Source organism: Hyperolius riggenbachi, chromosome 5, assembly GCF_040937935.1.
Source record: "Hyperolius riggenbachi isolate aHypRig1 chromosome 5, aHypRig1.pri, whole genome shotgun sequence".
Classification (NCBI taxonomy): domain Eukaryota; kingdom Metazoa; phylum Chordata; class Amphibia; order Anura; family Hyperoliidae; genus Hyperolius; species Hyperolius riggenbachi.
This window is the reverse complement of record NC_090650.1, coordinates 270,287,468-270,311,586: the sequence shown is the minus strand read 5'-3', so window position 1 is coordinate 270,311,586 and position 24,119 is coordinate 270,287,468.

The following is a 24,119-nucleotide window of genomic DNA, read 5'->3' as shown; positions in this document are numbered from 1 at the left end:
ACAAAAGCCTTCTCTATTCCTACAAGGACACAAAATGGAATAGGATTTCTCCACCAGGATACTCATTCCCAGAAGAACTAAAGAAAGCAATCATAAAACCCCTCTTGAAGAAACAATCACTAGATCCTGATTCTGTGACCAACTACAGACCTGTGGCAAACTTACCATTCCTATCAAAAGTTATCGAGAAAGTAGTTGCCAACCAGCTAGAAGCCAGGCTTACAGATAACAACATCTTTGATACTTTTCAGTCAGGATTCAGGAAAAGGCACAGCACTGAAACAGCATTAGTCCGAGTAATGAATGATCTACTTACTGCAAGGGACAAGGGTGATTGCTCAATTCTGATTCTTCTTGACTTGTCTGCAGCATTTGATACTGTGGATCATGAAATACTAATCCAGCGACTGAAGAATTACTGTGGCCTAAGGGGTACTGCTCTTAGCTGGTTTCAGACCTTCCTATCTGGCAGGACACAGCAAGTATGTCTGGGCACACACTACTCTAATCCAGTGCCACTTGCCTATGGAGTTCCACAGGGTTCTGTACTATCACCTTTACTCCTTGCAGTCTACATGCTCCCACTGGGCAAAATAATCCAGAACTATGGCCTAGGATACCATTGTTATGCAGATGACACACAACTGTATCTGACCTTCAAGCCTGGCACCCTAGACCATCAGCATCCATAAATGTGTGTCTAGTGGATTTACAAAATTGGATGAACACCAGCTGGCTGAGGCTGAACTCTGACAAAACAGAGGTGTTGGTGGTAGGTGGTCCACACATGATGGATAAAGTTCAAAACGCTCACCACCTCAAACTAGCAATTGGGGGAGATACTGTACAGTATAAAGACTCAGTGCGAAACCTTGGGGTGATCCTGGATGGAAATCTAAAACTCAGACAGTAGGTATCAGCTGTCGTCAAGTCTTCCTTCTTCCATCTAAGAAATATAGCGAAACTCAAACACCTTATCCCAGCTGAAGACCTACCTGCCCTGGTTCATGCATTTGTATCCTCCCGCCTAGACTACTGCAACGCCCTGTTCATCGGATCTACAGATAAGGTTCTGTGCCCCGTACAGCTAGTACAGAATGCTGCAGCCAGACTCCTAGCCAATGCCCCCTGCAGCTCACACATCACCCCAGTACTGCAAATTGTTCACTGGTTGCCAGTAAAATGGAGAATCAATTTTAAGATCTGCCTGCTGACATTCAAGGCTCTAAACCACATGGCACCCAAATACATAGCGGATCTATTGGAACTTTATGCTCCTCCACGCACCCTCCGCTCTGCCAACAAGATGAAGCTGGTTATTCCCAGGATACACCTAACATTTGGTGCTCGGGCCTTTTCCTATGCAGCCCCTACTCTATGGAACTCACTTCCACAATCAGTAAGAGAGGCTCCTTCTCTGGACAGCTTTAAAAAAAGACTAAAAACTCACCTCTTTTCCCTAGCCCTTGAGACTGCATAATGCAGGGTCACAGTGCTTTGAGGTCCCCAGGGAGAAAAGCGCTATAAAAATATTATTGTTATTGTTGTTATTGCAAGAGTATTACTTTCAATTAATTTGCTGTCTCAGGGTGGAGGTGGTGAGGGAACAATTTTGTAAATGTAATAAGCACAATAATGAACTGGGAATAATCTCATTAACCTGGCCAAGCTCCTGACATTATTTTTGCACTAGATATATTCACAGCAGACTCTGGAGCCATTGGTAAGCCTCCACAATGGACTGCTTAAAATGCTGAGGCATGCCGAAACTATTCTCACTGCTCTAGTAGCTGTCAAAACACTTGAACAGACATGTAACCAAGATGAATATGCAACCAAATTAAGAGAAGCGGAAAAAGCTTACAACATCTTAACAAGCTGTTGTGCTAAGGTAAGTCAGTGGATGTGTTACAATGAGGAATTTAGTGCAGGTTGTTGTATAGTATCATATCTTGAGTGCACCAAGCGCTAGCTTTAAGGTGGCCACACACCATACAATTAAAAGATCCAATTTTTCACCAATTCGATAATTTCAGTCGGTTGTCCCAAAAAATCTAGAGCTTTTCTTTGTTTTTGATCGATAAATCCAATTGAATTTCCCGTATTTTTCGATTTTTGGAGATTGGACATGTTGGAAATTTCAGACCAGCTTTATCAAGAATTGTATGGTATGTGATGGATTGTCAGTTACCTGATGTACAGTTCCAATAAATTTTTTCTGACCTTTCAATAATTGTATTCATGAATGGGGAAAAATTGAACATAGGTGTGTGGTACATTAATCAGATTTTTGAATTGTTACAATCAGTCAGAAAAATTGATTGCTATCTTGAATTGAACAGATATTTAAAAAAATTGTATGGTGTGTGGCCACCTTTATGCTTCCACTAAGTAAAATATCAATTCTAGCTGTTTTTGCTTGGTGGTGATTTACAAATGGTCACAATTCCAACTGCTGCCCACTGTTATTGGGAGGGTTTTATCCTCGCCCTCCTCTCAGTGGAGATATAGCAATGCTTTGTATGTCACAAGTACTGGTGAATTTACATGGATGGCAGTTAGTGGCCAAAGTCACTACTATACTCTGTTACCTCTCGTCAGCTGCTACCAACTCTTCTTCATTTGATCCTTGCATTCATATTGTGCTTGCTCAGTTCTGTACCAAATGATCATAGTCCCTGGATGCTGAATAACCTCTGAGCTTGTATGCCTATGTGTACAGTCTCACAAATTTACATTTTGTAGATAAGGGGTTAAAGTGAACAGAGCACCATATTTAGCAACCAGGGCATCTCAATAGCACATTAAAATACATGCCAACAATGTGGCTCATTATTAAAAAAAAACCTTACCCTATTTTCCAGGCATGACTGACCACAGAAATTTCAGGCAGATAAGGACTGATGTAATTATTTTATTGCACAAATTAGCAGAGAGCAAACAACAGCTTTCATCAGTGGGGGGAGGGGAGGGAGGAGGAGATAGACACTGTGCTTCAAAGAGTTAAAGTGTAACTGTCAGGCATACAATCAAACATCAGTTCTTTATTTTTATCTGGTAATAAGTAATAAGGGTGCTAACCAGGCAATCCAAAAGTTAAAATCACTATTACTTTTCTTGTTGATAAATGATCATTCCTCAGTTTACCTGACTCTTATTTGGTACACACAAAATTTGGTACACAAAAAGGAAGCCGCAGGGCATGCTGTGTTGTCCTTTTTTGCTTCTCTACTTCCCCTCAGACTTAACTAATGTTAAGCCTCTTTTCCTCCGGTTTTCCTCTCCCACACCTCTCTTCCTCTCTGATTGGCCAATATTTCCATTGCTGAGATGATGCACTTTCTATAGTGAAAGGTGGGCAAATTAGGCAGAGCAGAGTAAGGGAGGAAATTACATCAGGACTGGCTTCAAAATAACCACACTTAAAATGGGAAATGCCAAGAAGGATTTTCTCTTTTCTACTGTAGAAAAATCACTAAAATCAAAATGTGGACAGTACAATACATTGGCCTCAATTCACTAAGCTTATCTCCTGTCTTTAATAACTCTTCTAGAGTTGTTACCATGGTGATAAGGCATGTAGTATTCAGAAAACATTTTTACCTCAGGCAAACCTAAAGTTAACTCTTCTGTCTTTAAGTTAACTCTTTAATCCTTAAAATAACTCCAGAGTTAAAGACAGGCTATTCATTAACTGCGTGTGAAAATAACTACAGAGGAGGTAACTTAACTACAGAGGAGGTAACAACTACAGAGGAGGTAAATTAACTACAGAGGAGGTAAATTAACTACAGAGGAGGTAACATAAGGAATGAAGAGATAAGATAACTCTCTTACTGTGTGGAGGTAAGTTTTCTCTTGCCTTATCTCCAGCATGATCTTAGTGAATTGAGGCCATTGTTATGTAAGTAGAGCAAGTATTTATCTCCTTTACTGTATATGTAGGGGGTTTTCTGAGATAGTATGGTTGACAGCACCTCTTTAAGAGAAGCCACAGTTTCTATCTTCACACCTTCCCCTGGATAAATAAAGGGTAGCTAGAAAGGGGGGGGGGGACATGGCAGCTCCTATAGCTATTAGAAACCAGCAAAAACTGCACAAAAAAAGTGGTGTTTGGTTCCCTTTAAGAGCATAAAGTTGATAGGCAGTTGTTCAGCAAATAACTACTGATTAAGTGCTCCTTTTAAATGTTCATGTAATCTAAAGCATGAAACAATAGCAGCCACAAAGAGAGGTGATACAAAGAGTCATACAGAAAGAGGTGGTGCAAAGAGAGAGTGAAGACCAATAAAAGTCTCAGTTCTGTGCTTCCATCCAGACATAGCCTACAGCCATTTTTCACATTTAAAAGTCCTCAAGCGCTCCCTCCAGTTATTCCCACCGTAGACCTATCCAGATGCCTTTTACTCAAGATTAAGGAGGTGAACTGGAGAGCTCAAAGTAAAGCTTTTACGGTGACTGCAAAGCCAATAACATACTCAGGCAGAGAGCTCTGTGTATAGGCTATGTGCTTTCATGTGTAGTACTTCTCATCCCAGACATCTTACAGATAAAACAGAGCATTAGTGAATGCAAAAAATCACTGGGAAACATGAAAGGAGGGCTTTTATATATGTACTACTAGGTGAAGACCCAGTGTTGCTGGGGTATTTATTTGGTTGTTGTATGGTCCGACCACTTTTTCTAACCTTACACAGTCACTCAATGACCAAGTTTGTGAGCTTTGGGGTCCTTGCCATCAATGTTGTGAGAATGGAAGTACATAGTTACATAGTTATTTGGGTTCAAAAAAGACATACGTCCATCGAGTTCAACCAGAGAACAAGTACGAGACCAACTCCAGCCTACTCCCTCACATATCCCTGTTGATCCAGAGGAAGGCGAAAAACCCTTACAAGGCATGGTCCAATTAGCCCCAAAAGGGAAAAAATTCCTTCCCGACTCCAGATGGCAATCAGATAAAATCCCTGGATCAACATCATTAGGCATTACCTAGTAATTGTAGCCATGGATGTCTTTCAACCCAAGGAAAGCATCTAAGCCCCCTTTAAATGCAGGTATAGAGTTTGCCATAACTACTTCCTGTGGCAATGCATTCCACATCTTAACCACTCTTACTGTAAAGAACCCTTTCCTAAATAAATGGCTAAAACGTTTTTCCTCCATGCGCATCTGCAGTCCTTTGAGAAGGCTTAGGGACAAAAAGCTCATCCGCCAAGCTTTTATATTGCCCTCTGATGTATCTATACATGTTAATTATATCCCCTCTAAGGCGTCTTTTCTCTAGACTAAATAAACCCAGTTTATCTAACCTTTCTTGGTAAGTGAGACCTTCCATCCCACGTATCAATTTTGTTGCTCGTCTCTGCACCTGCTCTAAGACTGCAATATCTTTCCTGTAATGTGGTGCCCAGAACTGAATTCCATATTCCAGATGTGGCCTTACTAGAGAGTTAAACAGGGGCAATATTATGTTAGCATCTCGAGTTTTTATTTCCCTTTTAATGCATCCCAAAATTTTGTTAGCTTTAGCTGCAGCGGCTTGGCATTGAGTACGATTATTTAACTTGTTGTCGATGAGTACTCCTAAGTCCTTCTCCAAGTTTGATGTCTCCAACTGTATTCCATTTATTTTGTATGGTGTTAGACCATTGGTATGACCAAAATGCATGACTTTACATTTTTCAACATTGAATTTCATCAAGTAGTTTAAATTTTCTAATTGAAATCAAACAAACACATTTTCTTGGCTGTTTTGGCTCCACCCCCTTTACCGAATTTGAACTCCAGTCACCGAATGCCTGACTGTGTCAGGATTAAGTCCTCTGCCATTAACAGTGTAAGAATGGCAGCAATTGAAATATTCCCCTTGAAAATCAATAGCTGAATTTTGATTGGCTGTTGTAGGCTCCACACACTTTCCTGAATATTAGTCCCAGTCACCCAGTGACCAACTGTGCCAAGTTTGAGAACCCTGCCATTAATAGTGTAATACTGGTTGCAGTTTACATTTTCTAATTTAAAATGAATTGCTGAAATGTGATTGGCTGTTTTACGCTCCACCCACTTTCCTTGAATTTTTAACCTTGGTCACCTAGTGACCAACTGTCCCTAGTTTGGAGATGCTGGCTTTATAACTGTGAGAATGGCAGCCTTTAATTTTTTCCCATTACATATCTTCCTAGATGGTAAGGGATCTGTATACCAAGTTTCGTGGAAATCAGTCAAGGTGCTTTCGAGTAATGTTGTGACACATACACACACACTCACACACACACACACATATACACACTCACACACACACACACTCACACACACACACACGTGTCTGATTACATATATAGATAGTTGCATAGTGTACTTAGAATTTATTTTAAGCCCACTATGTAGCTATAGTAAATATAGTATCTTACAAAACTGAGTACACCTCTCACATTTTGCAACCATTTGATTATATACAAAGAATATAGGACACTTTGATACAATGTAAAGTAGTCAGTGTGCAGCCTGTATAACAGTATAAACTTGCTGTCCCATCAAAATATCTCAACACATAGCCATTAATGTCTAAACCACTAGCAACTAAAGTGAATATACCCCTGAGTGAAGAATAACAAAATTGAGCCCAATTAGATATATACCCTCCCAGGGTCATGTTACTTGTCAATGTTCAAGATCTCAGGTGTGAATGGGGAGCAGATGTGTTAAATTTGGTGTCATCGCTCTCATACTCTATTATACTGGTCACTGGGAGTTCAACATGGACCCTCATGTTAGAAAACTCTCTGAGGATCTTAAGAAAATAATTGTTGCTCTACATAAAGATGGCCTAGGGCTGTAAGAATATTGCCAACACCGTAAAACTGAGCTGCTCAGTGTCATATCCAGAAGTTGTCTTTTGAAAATAGACCTATGAGTACTGCCAGCATTGCTGCAGAGGTTAAAGGGGTGGGGCCACCTGTCAGTGCTCAGACTTTATGGTGCAATCTGCATCAAATTGGTCTACATGGCTGTTGTCCTAGAAGGAAGCCTCTTATAAAGATGATGCACAAGAAAGTCCACAAACAGTTTGCTGAAGAAAAGCAGACTAAGGACATGGATTACTAGAACCATGTCCTGTGGTCTGATGAGACCAAGATAAACGCATTTGGTTCAGATAGCATGTGTGGTAGCAACCAAGTGAGAAGTACAAAGACAAGTATGTCTTGCCTACAGTCAAACATGGTGGCGGGAGAGTCATGTTTGAAGATGCATGAGTGCTGCTGGCACTGAAGAATTACAGTTCATTGAGAGAACCATGAATGCCAACATGTACTGTGACATACTGAAGCAGAGCATGATTCTCTTCCTTTGGAAACTGGGCTGCAGAGCAGTATTCCAACAAGATAACTCCAAACACACCTCTAAGACGACCCCTGCCTTGCTAAAGAAACTGAGGGTAATGGTGCTGGCCTGGCCAAGCATGTCTCCTGTCCTAAATCTTATTGAGCATCTGCGAGGCATCCTCAAACATAAGGGGCTTGATTCACGAAACTGTGAAACTCATATCATGGCGGTTTTCGCATGCATTTTCTCGTTTTCGTACAAAACAATATATTTCGCACAAACGAGAAAATGCACGTGAAAACGGCTGTGATATGCAATATCACGGTTTAGTGAATCAAGCCCATGGTCTCTAACATACACCAGCTTCGTGGGATGCTGTGAAGTATTAGTGATCTCCATGCCCAAGAGAACTAAAAAAAGTGCTAGAAAATATTGGTGTGCGCACAAAATATTGACATTTTGGGCACAATTTTGATATTATTCACTTAGGAATGTACTCCTGTTGCAAGTGTTATAGACATTAAATGTGTGTGTTGAGTTATTTTGATGGAACAGCAAATTTACAGTGTTATACAAGCTGTACACTTACTACTTCACATTGCATCAAAGTGTCATATCTTCAGTGTTGTCCAATGAAAAGATATAATAAAATATTTACAAAAATGTGATAGGCGTACTCACTTCTGTGAGATACTGTACATGATATTCCTTATATTCCTTACATTAATTTGCCGAGTGGTTTCAATTCCAGGGTAATTCCGAACCTTTCATTACCTGTCATAATGTCTTTCTGTGTAATTTTTCTAACATGCAACATTGAATAATTGAGTTGCATGCAGCAACTCAAATTATACTCTCATGTTTGGAATCATTAAAATTGGCAAGAAGGAAACACATGCTGAAAGGGGGAAATGCACCAACACAGCAGAACACTCCTGTGGTGACCAGTATTGTTCAATCTTCCCAAGTTATGACTGGGGACCATCTGTGAAAGCGTAAGGCTTGTTTCATACTTTTCTCCAGTCACCTTCTAAACCCTTCTGTTATAAGACACATCTCTTTTACTTTGTCTATTAACGTCTTAAACGGATTTTAGTCCTTAGGATTTCATTATGCACTAATTTTAGAATAAAAGGCATTTTTTCAACTTCAAGTGCATTTAATTTTATTCTGATCCATTCCCAATGCCACGTCTACCTCTGCTGTGTCGAGCCACTGGTGTGACAGATGGCCAGGCATCTTTATTAGAACACAGTAACCAGAATGAAAGGACAGCTAATGAGCTGGGTACTTTTCAATACAAGCAGAAAAGTGAGCACGTGCCATTTTTATACTTTTAAGAACTGGCAAGTACACGCCTTAATTTTATTAGCCATATGGTTGTATTTGGTCATATTCCTATTTCATGTCATTGTGGGATTGTTAGGTCACAATGACAGTATTACCACTTTGCATCTATTGCCAGTTTCTTGACAATTATTAGCTGAGCACATCTGGGCTTCATTTTGGGGGCAGATGATAAAATGTTCTCTCACACAAGATCTGTTTTATTATATTTTTACATGTCGTTTATTAGATTAATTAGCTTGATATTTCTTTCCACAAGCTGTGAGGAAAAACCTAATAGATAGCAGTGCTAATATTGAAGGCTTCCTTTTAATACAGAAAAAGAGCTCAAAACCTTCTACAAGCCTTCAAAATCATTATTTAAAGGTTATTAGATGGCATACATCAAAAAAGGGCATCAGGAAAAAAGGGTGCGTGGTGTAAACGATAAGCAGTAATACTGTTTATAAATATATTGTGTTGTATTTCATTTACAAATAATGTTTTACAAATTTAGAGATCATTAAATAATGCATATGAAATCGCCAATTGTGAAAATGTTAATCTTCCATTTCAAAAGTGAAACTTATAATTACGTTTGTTGAAAAAACGATAATATATGTTTAATCGTTATAATTGTATATTATTGTGAATAACCTTCATTTATCGTTTCTTCTTATAATAAAATCTGAAAATATTGTTTATAACGATGATATAAATATAACTACGTTTGTAATAAGTGTTGTAAAACATTAGTAAGTATTACTAAAATTTTACTAAAACCTAATCCTACTCTCACACAGAACCCTCCATGTACCTATCCCTAACCCTAAGACCCCCCTGGTGGTGCCTAACCCTAAGACCCCCCTGGTGGTGCCTAACCCTAATCACCCCCCTGGTGGTGCCTAACCCTAACCACCCCCTTGGTGGTGCCTAATCCTAACCACCCCCCTGGTGGTGTATATTGTACTATACCTATACCTAACCCTACTTTCACACAGAACCCTCCCTGTACCTATCCCTAACCCCTAGTCCCCCCTGGTGGTGCCTAACCCCAAAAACCTCTGGTGGTGCCTAACCCTAACCACCCCCCTGGTGGTGCCTAACCCTAACCACCCCCCTTACTGATCGCTTTATTATGTGGATAATAATGTTTTACAAATAGTGACTGTAAAAATATATTGCAATTTATGTTACGTACTAATCGCTTAATTTTGTGAATAATAATGTTTTACAAACATTAAGGGATAACATTTTAAATAATTTTATTGTGTGGATAATAATGTTTTACAAATAGTGACTGTAAAAAATATATTGCAATTTACGTTACGTACTGATTGCTTTATTTTGTGAATAATAATGTTTTACAAACAGTAAGGGATAAAATTTTAAATAATGTTTTAGTTAAATACGATAAATATGTTTAGTATTTTTATAAATGTTATTAGTCACAGGCGCATTTTCTAAACGTAAATCATCACAAGCACAGTTATAAAACATTGAAAATCTCCGGGCGCCGTTTATAAAACATTAATAATCTTCGGCTCCCTTTTTTCCTGTTCTGCGCCCATTAAACGATATTTATTATGGGAGTGAATGGCGGCACCCTTTTTGTCCACTAGCTGCTGGGGCCCTTTTTTCCTGTTACCTATTAGATGATAACTTGGAGGTTCTTCAAGCAACAGCCAGGCTATATAGCCAGGGCCAGATCAAGGTTCTCCAGCACTAGAATCAGGGATTCCAATTTGTACACCTCCACCTTCCCTCCCCTCACCAAAATGTGCACACCCCAGTGTAAGTAGGGAATGTGCACCCAGTGTTAGAAAACCAGATGTACCCCAGTGTTAGGTAGGTACAATCACCCCAATATAGGTAGCCAGATGTGTCGACAGTGGTAGGCAGCCCAAATAACGAGATGTATCCCATATATTAGGTAGCCTCCTCCCCAGTATAAATAGCAAAAATAGCTAGATGTGACACCAGTATTAGGCAACCCCCTCGCCAGTACAGCATAATGTGCTCCACCGGGATTAGCTAGCCTTGCCCACCTTCCCCCCAGTAATAGCAACATGTGCCCCCCCCCCCCCCCACTTCCCCAGCAACAGCCAGATTTGCCTTTGGTATTCTATCCACCCCAGTAAAAGCCAGATGTGACTATTACAGTATCTCACAAGAAAACAGAGATGTGCTCATCCCTGCAGGGACTTTCAAGGTTACCTGTCATGAGCAAAAGCTACCCAAGAAAAGCACAGAGGTATGTTCATGCTGAATCCACATACATTTGTGTATTGTTTATTCCTTTCCTCATTCCCCCCGGCCCCTGAAATCACTCCTTGAAAAATCTGACTTTTGTCTTAAAGGAAAACTTAAGTCAAATAAAAAAAATGACATTTACTCACCTGGGGCATCCCTCAGCACCCCGAAGCTGGATGGTGCCCTCGCAGCCCCGCTCCGATCGTCCTGTCCCCGCCGGCGGCTACTTCCGGTTCGGCGACAGCCGCCGACAGGCTGGGAACGCGGCTGATTTTCCGCGTTCCCAGCCGCTGCTATCACCCTCTATGCTGCTATAGCGTATATATAGACGCTATAGCAGCATAGAGGGTGATAGCAGCGGCTGGGAACGCGGAAAATCAGCCGCATTCCCAGCCTGTCGGCGGCTGTCGCCGAACCGGAAGTAGCCGCCGGCGGGGACAGGACGATCGGAGCGGGGCTGCGAGGGCACCATCCAGCTTCGGGGTGCTGAGGGATGCCCCAGGTGAGTAAATGTCATTTTTTTTTTTGACTTAAGTTTTCCTTTAAAGGGGTTCTTCCGCGAATGAGGAAAAAAAATCAAAATGGTTTATGCATGTTCTATTAAAAATCCTTCTAAAATAGTGTGAAAATTTTTTCAAAAAAATGAATGGTTTCACCAATACAACATGTAATGTATACAGTGACGGCTGACGGGACTGTGAGGCTAATCCATTTGTTAGGGGTGTTTTTTTTGTTACTTTCACTTCATAAGCTGCTCCCTACCTAGTTTTCATTGCTGTAATGCAGGGCTATGATGAAGTGCTGTGCAATGGCAGTTACAGCTATTAAAATAACGGCTGTGCTGCTCTGTAGTTTCTGCTTGTACTTCCTCACAGAGCTGACCCCCCTCCCCCCGCCTCTCCCTGTAGGCAGAGGTCGGGCAGCTCTTCGGAGCAAATCACGTGTTTACCTCGTTGCCGGGCAACCAGACTTCAGCGTCTGTGCAGAGGACTTCCTATCCATTGCACGGCAAGTTAGCTGCCTGAGCTACAGTTCAGTACAGTACAGTACAGAGAGGGGGGGGAGGGGGGTCAGCTCTGTAAGGAAGTACAAGCAGAAACTACAGAGCAGCACAGCCGTTATTCAGCTGTAACTGCCATTGCACAGCACTTCATCATAGCCCTGCATTACAGCAATGAAAACTAGGTAGGGAGCAGCTTGTGAAATGACAGTAACAAAAAAACCACCCCTAACAAATGGATTAGCCTCACAGTCCCCTCAGCCGTCACTGTATACATTACATGTTGTATTGGTGAAACCATTCATTTTTTAAAAAAACTTTTCACACTATTTTAGAAGGATTTTTAATAGATTATGCATAAACCATTTTGATTTTTTTTCCTCATTCGCGGAAGAACCCCTTTAAGTCAAATTTTCAGACAGGAAGAGTTGCTGTGATGTTACCTCCTATTACCCTTCCAAACCCTCCTCTTAGGAGTGATTAGGCTTGGGAAGAGGAAGTAATGGGAGGGTGACTATTTGACCTTAGTCAAAAGTCAAGTTTTTAAAGGAGTGATTGCAGGGACCAGGGGAAATGAGGAGATGAGTGCACAGTGCACAGAGATATGTAGATTCAGAGCCGGGACAAGGTCCTCCAACACCCAAGGCTGAAACACTAAAGTGCGCCCCTCCACTCCCCCTTCCCCCCACCCTAGCCATCACACACTGATTGCTATTAGACTAAGAGGTGCCCCAAGGCCCCCAACACCTTAATCACTAGTTATCTGGCTTGCAGTCACTGCCATGTATCCTTTTTTCTTATTTCTCTCTGCTTCAAACACAATAGGGGAATGATAGCTGAGTGAGCTGTGCGCCCCCCCCTACACAGCGCCCTGAGGCTGGAGCCTCTCTCGCCTCTGCCTCGGCCCGGCCCTGTGTAGATTAAGCATACACATACCTCTGTGCTTTGCCTTGGATCAGAAGTGTTTCAAATAGACAAATGCAGGTGCTAGGGGGAGTGGCCAAATAAAGCAAATATCAATATTATTGACCCTTTTGCACTCACAAACTACATGCAATCAGGCAACCAGAGAAACAGATACTTTGGCCTGGCTGTGAGTTGTAGCTCTTCTGTACCTATTTCATTACAGCACAATTTTACTAAATTGTATGAGTGTCAGTTAGTTGCTTGTTGCTCTCTTGTTACATTGTTAGGTATATGACATGTTTGTTCCCTTTAAGTAAAGGTTAAAAACTACAAGTATGTTCCCTACAGGGATGGTGATGCCAAAATGTCTGCTTGCACGCTGGGTGGTGTTGATTAGTGCAGGGACTAGTTCCTAGGAGGAAACCTTGACGTTCAGTGAGCCAGCTTTAATGCAATATACTGTAATGCTTTGTCAACTAATGTCCTCCATTCCCAAAAGGCCGCAATAGCAGCATAGGGGGCGATATACAGGCTGGGAACGCTAACAATCACTCGCGTTCCCATGCCTGTCGGCCGGTGACGGCCAAACCGGAAGTGCTCGCCGGCGGGTCCTGGGACATCGGAGCGGAGCTGCGAGAGCACCGATCGGCTGCTGGGGGCTGAGGGAAGCCCCAGGTGAGTAAATCTCATTTTTTTTACAGTTGACTTAAGGTTCACTTTAAGAGATTATTTTCTCTAAATATGTGTTTTCTCCCAAGGGGATAATATTGATAAAGACCCTAGAGAATGAAATGGTAAAAGTTCATCACACATCCCTTGAATCATAAGCATCCAAGAATAATATTGAAAGGATGTCCTTCATAAAATGGGTCACAGGCTCAACATAACAAAATGATTCCTAAAATGGTCATTTGATGTATATGATCCAGGCACTCAAAGTCAAGATTACCCAATCACAGTTGTATAGCACTGTAGATAGATAAATTCAATGATTATTTGGAGGCTTGCGTAAAACACAAGTGTCATAGTATAATACTCCAGCCACATTGTAGAGCAAAGTCAGATATCAGTCTCTGAGAACCAATACTCAACAGCTAGTGTGGCAAAAAGTCAGCCTCTATTTGTTAGAAAGCATACAAAGTCTACATGGACACGAGCGAGTGGCTTGATATTCATCCACTCCTGTGTGGTTAATAGCTAGAATTTACAAGCCCACTATAAGAAATTACCAAATAATTCCACACTATAGTTTCTGGCATAACCAGGGCAGACAAATACAACATCCTGCCTGATTTTCTGATATATGATCCAGGGCCACTAGAAACAACATTGCCCCTGCCCCTATATACTTCACCTACCCTGCTTGGTGGCCCAGACATATGCCAGCCTGGCCCCAGATGAATAAAGCACTCCAGGTGAAGACAGTTCCATGATCATGCACCACCCAGTAACTGCAGAGGCACCCCAAATCATAAGGGTGGGGAGGAGAGAATAGACCCCAAGGGTTCAGTCCACACCACCCACCTCCACATGAAGGCTAATGGTGGGAGCTCCAAAATGCAGGCCAAGGCACAAAATAACCTGGTTCACCATGCAGGAGGTTGAGCAATAAAATAAAAAAAAAGAAAACTAAATATAATATAAAAGTAAATAGACTATCAAGAAAAATGAATGTATATGAAAAAATATGTACATAAGTATTATTAATCATAAGTAAACATCACATCTTCTATTAATAATAATGTATACATTTAATACAATGAATGAATACAAATTAATATTAATTAACGAGCTGATGGCCCGGTGTTGCCCGGGTATGTATTTGGCTGGTTTTGGCTCCGCCCACTTTTTCTAACCCTAACACACAGTTAGTCATTACTCAATGACCAAGTTTGTGAGCTTTGCAGTATTTGGCATCAATAATTTGAATTGAACTGAAACAAATCTGATTGGCTGCCTGTGGCTCCACCTCCTTTTCTAAATTTGAACCCCAGTCACCCAATGACCAACTGTACCAGGTTTGAGGCTTGGGCTATTAACAGTGCAAGAATGGCAGCAATTAAATATTCCCCTTGAAAATCAATAGGTGAATTTTGATTGGCTTTTGTAGGCTCCACCCACTTTTCTGCATATTAATCCCAACCACCCAGTGAGAAACTGTGCAAAGTTTGAGACCCCTACCATTAACAATGTAAGAATAGCTGCAGTTTACATTTTCCCAGTGAAATCTGTATTTGTCTCCGCCCACTTTTTGATATGGGGATGAAAAGTATCCTATATGTTATTCCAGGTAATGTACTATGTGTGTACCAAATTTCATTCAAATCCGTTCAGCTATTGTTGCGTGATTGAGTAACAAACATCCAAACTTCAAAACTTTTGCATTTATAATATTAGTGAGATACATTTACTTTTACAGATAAGTAAAAGACAAAACAATAAAATACATCAATTATGTAGAGTTAAAATTAACAGTTCTATGCCCTCATTTAATTCTAGTCAAATAAAATCCTGTTTGCTGCAAATTTAAGATGATTCACATTCCAAAAAGTGTCAGCTCCCATTTCCACATCGGAAGTCTTTATGAATTTAATCAAGTACAAAGAAGGTAAAACTGGTGTGGCTACCCATACAATGCTAGAGAAGAAGTGCTTTGCCACTGGGGATTTTAAAGTTCATAGTTGTATGTATTATACATGTTCATAAAAGTTTTTCTTAGTTGGTGATGGGCCATCAGGGAATACATGTCTTCCTGGACAAGTAATGGTTTTATCATCATCAGAGTTCCATAATAACAATGCCCAGTATTCAGGCCCGTTCCTAGGGCCGTGCGGGGCGTGCCGTTTGGAGGGGACATGTCTTCCTGGATAAGTAATGGTTTTGTCATCATCAGAGTTCCATAATAACAATGCCCAGTATTCAGGCCCGTTTCTAGGGCCGTGCGGGGCATGCTGTTGGGAGGGGGCGCTGTAATGGAGGGGGGAGCCAGAGCCGCGGGGATGGCAGCCCGACCTCTCCCTCCCTCTCCTGGCCCGCCCTCCGTGCTCCCCCCTCAGATGCAGAGCGAGCAGCCGGGAAGCGCTGTTTACAACTCACCTGCCTGGCTCCAAACGCTGCTCTCTCGCCGCCAGTCTCCTCTCTCTGTATACATGCTGATACACACGCTGCTTCCTGTTTAGCCGGAAGCAGCGTGTGTATACGCGTGTAGGCAGAGAGGAAAAGACCGGCGGTGAGAGAGCGGCGCTTGGAGCCAGGCAGGTGAGTTGTAAACAGCGCTTTCTGGCTGCTCGCTCTGCATCTGAGGGGGGAGCACGGAGGGCGGCCCGGGAGAGGGAGGGAGAGGTCGGGCTGCCCTCCCCGTGGCTCCGGCTCCCCCCTCCATTACAGGGGACAGCTACCTATCTAAACTATACTGGGGGGCACCTACCTAATCTAACCTACGCTGGGGGGCAGCTACCTATCTAACCTACACTGGGGGGCACCTACCTAATCTAACCTACACTGGGGGGCAGCTACCTAATCTAACCTACACTGGGGGGCAGCTACCTATCTAGCCTATACTGGGGGGCACCCTAACCTATCTAACCTACACTGGGGAGCAGCTACCTATCTAACCTATACTGGGAGGCATCTACCTAATCTAACCTACGTTGGGGGGCAGCTACCTAATCTAACCTATGCTGGGGGGCACCTACCTAATCTAACCTACACTGGGGGGCAGCTACCTAATCTAACCTACACTGGGGGGGCAGCTACCTATCTAACCTATACTGGGGGGCAGCTACCTAATCTAACCTACACTGGGAGGCAGCTACCTATCTGACCTACACTGGAGGGCAGCTACCTATCTAACCTATACTGGGGGGTCAGCTACCTAATCTAACCTACGCTGGGGGGCAGCTACCTATCTAACCTATACTGGGGGGCACCTGTCTAATCTAGCCTATACTAGGGGGCACCTACCTATCTAACTTATACTGAGGGGCACCTACCTATCTAACCTATACTGGGAGGGCAGCTACCTATCTAACCTATACTGGGGGGGCAGCTACCTATCTAACCTATACTGGGGGCACTTATCTAACCTGTATTGGGGGCACCTACCTAGCTAGCCTATACAGGTGGCAACTATACTGGCTACCTATATAGCAGGCAACTACCTAAATAACCTATACTGGGGGCACCTACCTATCTAACCTATGCTGGGGGCAACTATTCTGGCTACCTATATTAAAGGCACCCACCTAGCTTACCTGTACTGGGGCACCTACCTATCTAACTTATACCGGGGGCGCCTGCCTATCTAACCTATACTGGGGGCAACTATACTGGCTACCTATACTGGAGGCACCTACCTGGCTAACCTATAGCGGGGGCAACTATACTGGCTCACCTATGCCTGGCTACCTATACCGGGGTACCTATTCTTGGCTACCTATACTGGGGGGACCTATACTAAGTGCAACTAGACCTGGCTATCCTATACTGCGGGCACCCATACCTTGCTCGGGGGGGGGGGGGGCAATTTTCACGCAATTTTCACACCCTCGCCCTGGGTGCATTTTAGCCTAGAAACTGCACTGCCAGTATTGCTTTGCAACATCTGACCACAACTGACTGTTATGGTTCTGCAAATGTGCATAAAACAAATACTGCACATCAATTACAGTTCTCAGGCATCTCAAGTGAGAGACAGCAACAAAGTTTAAAATAAAATGATGTTATTTGGACCCAGAGATTGGAATAGACAGTGCTGTTACCAGGTATTAGTTGTGGGAAAGGTCTTCAAGGTTCTTCAAAAGTGATGTTTTTTTGCATCCTTAATTTAATTCAGTATGCTTAATGTTACTATGATCCTCTCATGTTAGTTATTAGCTGTACTGAGAGATCTGAGAGATCTCCCGTTTCTGTGTTGGGTTTGAGCAGATACCTGAGGTTCAGTGACGTAGCCAAGAAACTATGGGCCCAGTGCAAGTTTTATATTGGGGCCCCCCAAGCACTCTATATGTAACAACTGATATGACGCACCAAAACATGCCAAAGACAACCACAGAGTCAGAGGTGCAAGAAGGGGATGGGGAACAGTTTGTTAATGATTACTATTATTCTAAGCATCTACAGAAGTGATTTTACCAGCACAGGACCAATAGAGAGCTAAAACTACGGTTGGGGAAGGTCCCCGATGCGGTTCGCAACCTCTTCACCCCTATTGCTACGCCACTGCTGATGTTAACAGAAATAATGAGGGGCAGAGAGAGAGCTCAATTATGCTTTTTTAAAAAGTAGCCTTGGGGTGTACTCCCATAAAGTCATTCAAATGTATATGCACAGTTTGCATAACGGTAATGGTAAAATGTACATGCTGTTTGCAAATATACCCACTTGCCCTTTAGTAAAGTAATTGATTAAAAACCCTTCTTAAAGGGAAGGTTCAGGGACGCTACAAAAAAAAATAAAAATCCACATCCACTTACCTGGGACTTCCTCCAGCCTGTGGCAGGCAGGAGGCGCCCTCGGCACCGCTCCGCAGGCTCCCAGTGGTCTCCGGTGGCCGACCCGACCTGGCCAGGCCGGCGGCCAGGTCAGGCCTCTTCTGCGATCCATTGTGCGTACCACGCCGGCGCGCTGACGTCATCGGACGTCCTCCGGGCTGTACTGCGCAGGCTCAGGGCACCTCCTGCCTGCCACGGGCTGGAGGAAGCCCCAGGTAAGTGGATGTGGATTTTTATTTTTTTTGTAGTGTCCCTGAACCTTCCCTTTAATGTATCATGATGTGTTTAACTGTAGTGGGATTGTTAGATATTAGATATTATCTAGATTGAGTGATCTCCCATTTCTGAGTTGATTTTGAGCAAATAACTGAGTCAGGTCAGTTAGTTATGATTTGTCACTTTTTTTTTGTATGTTTACTCTTTATGTAAATAACTGTTAAAAAAAATATAGAGATATATAGAGATGATGGGAATTGCTCAATTCTGTTTTAATCCAACTTTGCATACTGCTTTCTGACTTAATACTGAATTTCATTAATCCTGAATATTTTTGTGTTGACGTTTATGGTGCCAACTTATTATTATGGAATGTATGTGGAAGGCCCTCAAACATAATATTGTCACTAAATTTCCTATGTATGTCACTGACACTTTTAAGTTCCAAAACTAAGTTAAAAGTTTTGATGGGAAAACAGGTTTCTAATCCTGCAGTTAAAAGAAGAGTGTGGCCGGGGAAGGAGGGGACGAGATTGTAGTGGTTTAGGGCTCATTGGCTTACCCATACTCCAAACTTAAAAATCAACATTAACACGCCTTATCAGAGTAGCATTGCGAGCGCTACGAACCCACAGGGGCTCAGGGCAGGACGAGTGCCAATTAGCAGGCATAAGTTTGTAGCGCTTGCTATGCTACTCTGATAAGGCCTGGATCAAAGGCAGCCCGGCCCGATCAAAGGAAGCAGAAAGAGGATCCGCAACAGTGTCTTCACAAAAATTCTTTATTTTAGGACATATCCTAATACAGTCAAAACCTCCTAGCTGACATGTTTCGGACCGAGGTCCTTATTCATAAGCTATTGGTTTTGGCTGTATTAGGATATGTCCTAAAATAAAGAATTTTTGTGAAGACACTGTTGCGGATCCTCTTTCTGCTTCCTATGATCGGGCCGGGCTGCCTTTGATCCAGCACTGCCTGTCACACCACAGTGGAGCGGTTACCCAGACTTTGTACCTTTGCCTGGAAGTTTTTGTTTTAACTGACCGGAATCTCACCTTTGAAGGCAGAAGTTGGAAAATGAAGTGATCAGGATGAGAGGGTTCAGAGGTAATCTTGGTTGCTTTCTTTTTGCAAATGCTAGTGTATAGGTTTCGCTAGGAATGTAGACTGCAGCCAATTTTTTTCTGCTGATTGTATGATGTGTTGCACTCAAGTCTTCTCCTGACAATGGATTAAATGATTGCAGTGAAAAACTCCAACATTGTTTTCTGTGATAGGCCAGACTTTTTCACTTGCTGTAAGTGGAACATCCTCTGTTGGGCTTTCATGATGATGGCAGCAATGTTGCTTTTCCATTTTACTGCCCCTGCGCAGTACAGCCCGGAGGACGTCCGATGACGTCAGCGCGCCCCCGTGAGGCGCATTTTGAAACGCAGAAGAGCCCGACCTGGCAGCCGGCCTGGCCAGGTCGGGTCGGCCACCGGAGGGGACCAGGAGCCTGCGGAGCGGCGCCGAGGGCACGTCCTGGCTGCCACGGGCTGGAGGAAGCCCCAGGTAAGTGGATGGGCATTTTTATTTTTTTAACGGCCACCCTGAACCTTCCCTTTAAGTTCTCTATGAAACTAGCAGACACTTTACCAACACATAACAAATGCCTCCAATGTATAAAGTTTTAAGCATTTTAAGTGTAGATTTGTTTTATTATTACGATCCAGGTAATGCTGAGAGTTTAAGCTTTTACCAAACTGAAATATAATGTGGCAAAGTTTAGCTTTCTCTGTATTTCAGTTGAAATGCCAATTTAGATGAGAATAAATGCCACACAAATTTCTATCTGACCCCTGCTCTTAGTCAAATTTAGCATTTGGTTATGCTGTTATGCTGGCAGCACCTCCTGACCTATTACAGTTGGAAACAACAGGATCCTATTGGATGCTGCAGCAGCCAAAATTTGCAAACCCCAGTTGAGTGTATGTGCAGTGCAGTAACCTGACATCATAGCTTAAAACAACCATTTTTTCCTGCTCAGCTGTGATCAGATAAAACAATAAAATGTTCACAAATACTTTTTTTTTTTTACAAAAACAGGAAGTCATCATGCATTGTTGGCCAATCTCAACGAATGAGCTAAAAACAAACATAAAACATCACATGGTACCGGTATATTTGTTTTTTTCAGAACATCTTGCCTATGCACAGCTTCAAGGCTGAATGATTGATGTCATCATTTGGAATATATTACCTCACCGAATTTTGGAGCAATGACACAAGTAACAATTTACAAGTGTTTCTCTGTATTTTTTGAGGGTTGAGGCAGTGACATGTGAAATAACTGCATCCGCTTCAAAGGCAAATCCCACCAACCCAGTGAGAGGCTGAAAATAGAATTCTTTTAAAGGACACGGGTTCACTTGGTTAATTTACAGTGTTTCCAACATTCATTGACAGCATTATGAGGCAAAGTGCCTGCAGCCAGCACTGCATATTTCAAATCCCTGCTTCATTATCTGTCTTTCCTGTCTGGCTGCTTTAATCATTGAATAATAACTTTCAGGCATCAGCCTCCGGCAGTGTTCTTATGATCCTCTGCTGACACCAAGCTCTAACATACAGGAATAGCAAGTAATGGCTCCAAAACAGAACGCAGGCAATGCCATTCAGCTCCACCCACAGTCTCATACAGTCCAAAGAGTAACGAAGACAATTTTTAATCATTTAAGTTAATGCTGTTTTTCCCCAGTTAACGTCTAAACGGCAGAGTATTTCTTGCAATATCCAAACACGAGAAAGCAATTGCATTAGCAACGGGTTTCCAGTACGTACATTGGTGTGTTTACACTGTGTTTCCATGCATCTGTTAGCATTTCCTCATGTTTCCCTTGTGTTTATCTTTGACATTTATAGGCTTTGAAAAGGCCTTCACATTGGCCAAACACTTGCAGAAACAGACAACAGGTATTTATTTTAAAGCGGAATCATAGTAAAACCCTCTCCTCTTCTACACACTAGTGTGGTTACTGAGAAAAGACTACTGTTAAAAAGTGTCTGCAATGGTTAGTAAGATACTTTCTTACCTAACTGACCGGACAGAAGCTGTGCCACTCTGAGCTCTCTCTGTAAGGAGATTGCAAAAAATGACTACTGGTTTAGTTTGTATTTTTATGGCTCATCCATCAAAATTCTTCTTTTTTGGAGAGCAACCATCCATCGACAGTGTGCCATCCAGCCTAAATTAGGTTGGGCCATTCTGCCCATAAGCCCATATAATAGATGCCGCATGATCATAAATTACCTTCTGTATCTGTGTGAGTTAATTCTCTTTCATTTCAGGTGCTGCCTAAAGTTACTATACTGTATTGACTCATTAACTGTAAGGCAGGGAACACACTTGACTCTTTTCGTGCACGTTTTCTGCACAGAAAAACTGAGAACTTATGTTATTCATTGAGCTAGTTCACACTTAATATGTTGTTCGCGCGCAAAAAAAAAACTGACAATCTGCATGATGACTCTGCACATTGTGTCAGTTTTCTCTATCAATTACATCAGCTGCTGTAAAAAAAACGTGTGCGTTTTCCTGCATTGAAACACACTTGGTGTGCAGAAAAAGTACGTAGAAAAACGCGCGCAGAAAACTGAAAGACAAGTGTGTTCCCTGCCTAAGGAACTACATTCTAATCTAAGAAATGCACAAGACTGAGCAAAAGAATAGCAAAATAGCAATGATTGTAAACAAGGGGTGCACAAAAAAAGTGCAGCCTAAAACCCTGCAATTCACACAATAGCATGGCCTACGCCATGCTATTGTTGTGTGAATTGCAGTGTTTTAGGTTGCACAGTTTTACCAGCACACCTTAGCAATCCTATGTTAACCTTTCTCTATTGTTTCCTTTTCAGACAGCTCAGCTCCACCTACATTTCAACACTCACTGACACAATGCCTATTTGGAGACTGTCGTTTATACTGAGGGGCTGGCATTTCGAAACGTGTTGGCCACTCAAAACTTGCTGCCCCTGGTTGAAAGGTTAGGAAGTATATTCTGGCTAATAAACTTACAATACTAACTGGTGAAGTCACCCATTATTTCACCCTAACGACCATAAGTGCAAATGTCCCCCCTCAGCTGTGCCAAAGCTCTAATATTTTAGCATGAGATCAGCATTGAGTGCCAACTATATTGTAATGGGAGATTTTACCTGACAGGACAACACTCTTATAGATTTTTGGGTTGGTTCTCACATTGGTGGTAAATCTAGTAGATCAAATATACTAGAAACTACAGCCATAAGTGGACTGCTTTAAATGTAGGTACTAGTGCTAAGCAACATTTTAACAAAAGGGCTTCAATGGAGGAGGATTTTTTTTTTACTTCATTGGTTGAACACCATTTCTGCATGCATCCAATGCATAGTCAACATTTACAGTAGAGAGTATTTAAAGGAACTTATGGTTTGCATCTGGGATTACAATAATAAAAGAACGCAAGAAACATTTTCAGGCAAAGATGTTTTAAAAAAAATCTGAAAGCGTATTCATGATGAAGACTGTTTTATTCTTAATGAAATGTTAGGATATAACCAGTAGATAGCTCTGGGCTTCTGAGGGTTAGTTACTCATCTTCGTATTAAATGGACAGGGTGCATAGTCCTGGAGGAGACAGTTTACATTGAAAGCAGAATGCCTGAAAGCCTTGTCTGAACTCTTGAACTTGATCTTTGTTAACCTAAATGGTACAAGACAAACATGTTTGAAATGTTCAAGACTCAAGTCATTGGACAAGTTTTTCCAGCATTCCACAAAAACAAAGCAATACTACCACCTAGTGATAGGCAGAGATTCTACATAAGAAATGTGCTATTTAGAGCTACAGTGCCTTACCTTGTGACCATAATCTATCATTAATGTCAGCAGCAATTTTGTTAAAATATTTGGCATACTTCAGCCCACTAGGAGAATGTTGAATACTTTGTTTGAATAGTGGTAGCCATGCAGTGCTACTTCTCGTGTCCTGTCAATCTGCATTTTGGATTAATCAGAGTTTATTGAATGTAAACACTGAAAGATCCGGAATGCAGGTAAATGAGAAATATTACATATACAGTCAATCTTACAAATATGCAACTTGAAAAACTAAAAACTGTTTTACTTTGTGTTAAAATGAGAATCCTCAGCAGCTAGATTTCCCAATTGCCAGTTCAACTGACCAATGGGAAATGCCATCATCAGGTGATTCAATGATACTTTTGCTAGCATCCCTGATAATTTAGTATAGAGTTGCTAAAAGAAAAACCCCTGCATAAACTATCTTTGAATTTGCCACTGGGGCAAATCCACTGATTTCCCCACTGAAAATCCTTACCAGAAATAATTATTATTAGTATAGATCAGTGGGTCAATAGGGGCCCATGGTAGGAGATTTAAAGAGAACCTGTACTGAGTAAAAATATTTAAAATAAACACATGAGGTAACTTCAAATGAACATTACATACAGTAGGTACCTTGCCATCAGTTCCTCTCAGAAGCTCACCATTTTCTTCTGATAATAATCCCTTCCATTTCTGACAATATTTTGTCAGATCTAAAATATATCAGTTGCTG